Source organism: Euprymna scolopes, chromosome 20 (genome assembly GCF_053919585.1).
Source record: "Euprymna scolopes isolate OS-2025 chromosome 20, ASM5391958v1, whole genome shotgun sequence".
Lineage (NCBI taxonomy): Eukaryota > Metazoa > Mollusca > Cephalopoda > Sepiida > Sepiolidae > Euprymna > Euprymna scolopes.
Window position 1 is genome coordinate 103,212,416 of NC_136501.1, and position 2,824 is coordinate 103,215,239.

Consider the following 2,824-nt stretch of genomic DNA (forward strand, 5'->3'; position numbering starts at 1 on the left):
CGTCTCCCTCTCTCGCTCCCTACGTCTCCGTCTCTCTCGCTCCCTACGTCTCCGTCTCTCTCGCTCTCCCCCGTCTCTCTCGCTCTCCCCCGTCTCTCTCGCTCTCCGCCTCCCCCGTCTCTCTCGCTCTCCCCCGTCTCTCTCGCTCTCCCCCGTCTCTCTCGCTCTCCCCCGTCTCTCTCGCTCTCCCCCGTCTCTCTCGCTTCCCCCGTCTCTCTCGCTCTCCCCCGTCTCTCTCGCTCTCCCCCCGTCTCTCTCGCTCTCCCCGTCTCTCTCGCTCTCCCCCGTCTCTCTCGCTCTCCCCCGTCTCTCTCGCTCTCCCCCGCTCTCTCTCCTCTCGCTCTCCCCGTCTCTCTCGCTCTCCCCCGTCTCTCTCGCTCTCCCCGCTCTCCCCCGTCTCTCTCGCTCTCCCCCGTCTCTCTCGCTCTCCCCCGTCTCTCTCGCTCCTCCCCCGTCTCTCTCGCTCTCCCCGTCTCTCTCGCCTCCCCCCGTCTCTCTCGCTCTCCCCCGTCTCTCTCGCTCTCCGTCTCTCTCGCACTCCCCCGTCTCTCTCGCACTCCCCGTCTCTCTCGCACTCCCCCGTCTCTCTCGCACTCCCCCGTCTCTCTCGCACTCCCCCGTCTCTCTCGCACTCCCCCGTCCTCTCTCGCACTCCCCCGTCTCTCTCGCACTCCCCCGTCTCTCTCGCACTCCCCCGTCTCTCTCGCACTCCCCGTCTCTCTCCGCACTCCCCCGTCTCTCTCGCACTCCCCCGTCTCTCTCGCACTCCCCCGTCTCTCTCGCACTCCCCCGTCTCTCTCGCACTCCCCCGTCTCTCTCGCACTCCCCCGTCTCTCTCGCACTCCCCCGTCTCTCTCGCACTCCCCCGTCTCTCTCGCACTCGCCGTCTCTCTCGCACTCCCCGTCTCTCTGCCACTCCCCCGTCTCTCTCGCACTCCCCCGTCTCTCACTCCCCTCTTCCTTCCCCCTTCTCTCCCCTCATAGAAGACATATTTTAGTTAACCTGTATTATGCAGTGTCTCCAATCCAACTGCCGCTATTCTTGCGCAAACCGGAAACACGTGACATATGACACGTCACATTTAGTTTGATAACCTGTCTAAACATGACGATTCCAATATCTGTTGTCCGACAATCGCTAGATAGCAAATTATATACATAGATATATACATAGATTATTAGATAATTTACTATTTCTGCCCGGCTATTCACTAACAAAACGAAAATGAACACTTTATGACCTGAATTATGATGTGGATGATTAAAATAATATTTATTAACTTTAGTTAGTTTGAAGAGTAATGATACTATGATGTTTAAGATTTTTTTTAGAATACCGATCTTTTATTATGAAGGTTAATAGCAAAACTTCCGCTGACATTTTTTGCATTTCATAAACGTACCTTGATTATTATCCATCGTGCTTAAGAAAAGTGTGTCAATGACAACGAATGGAATCTTCCACTATCTGAGACATAAATGTAAGCAATTAACCGTTGTAGCCTGGAGGTATCCGGCATCTACCCAGTACAAGGTGTTTAAAAATTGATTCATAAATTGAATATGCTTTGTTGGTGATTGTCTTATAATTTTAATGTTTTCAAACAGAAAATAGCCAACCCCGATCCACACACAATTATCGTTTTGTGGTACACCTTTAGGAGCTTTATAAAAAAATATATATTATTACGTTCTATTTAAGATATATAGGAAGTTTTAAACGTTTTGGGCACGTTTTGAGATTGAATATCTCCTCAAGAACTATTAAGGATATAAGAACGTATCTTGTGTATTCCAACAGCTTGTAATCTCAAGTTTTTATGGAATGTTTAAAAAGGTTCAATGTAAACACAGTTGGTCATAGGACACACATAAAGCCGCTAGTCCAATTCTTGCCAAACGCGTCCTAGCATTGCATTGGCAATGGTTGTAACAGCTTCTGTTATTCGAGACTTCAACTCATCCACGTGTCTTGGAAAGGGAGTTACATGGACCCCTCCATTTCACGAATCCACATCTAAGGGTGTGAGATGTGTAGATTTGGGTGGCGAGGGCATGAGATTATGGTCATTTGCCCATATCGTCTAATCTATGTATGTTGCAGTGTTGTGTTCAGGAATTGTCTAACCGTGAAGCGCTAGTACGGTGGCGCCAAATCCTGTTGGAAAAAAGTCATCAGTCTTTCTCACGAAAATATATATGAGGAATTGAGATGCGCCCAAGATGTTTGGAACACCCTGTATGTATACTAGCAAGCCACCAAGCGTTGTCCGGTCGGAAATACTTTTAAATATTATTTTTTATTCCATGCACATTTCGCTATTTTTATAGAGCAACTCCTCTATGTATTTTTCTATTGTACCTGAAATTAATTGTAATGATTTCAAAAGTATAAAAAATAAATTACTAGAATCGAAGCTAAAATGTTCAGCGCCATAACGTTATTTAGCGGATCAGCCTCCGTCTTTGCCGTCTGAGCTATCGCGTGAAGGATAAAAATGACTAAACATTAGGCGACTTCAGGCTAAATATGGGCATGTACACATGCTCGGAATTTAATCGATTTACTTCTTACAATGTGAACTTTTTTTCCTCCAATTTCAACTCTTTAGCACTTTTACAGGTTAAGAACCAAATCGAAAGTGTTTCTGAGGTCCAAATAGTTTTTATTAAGTATGTAAATCAAATGTTAAAGGAGGAGTTAAGACCTTTCGCACACACACACACACACACATAGACAAAATAACTTATATATGCCGGGTGACCCCCCCAAAAAAAAAAAAACAAGAGGGCATCTATAACATATGCTGTAAAACGGAGAAAA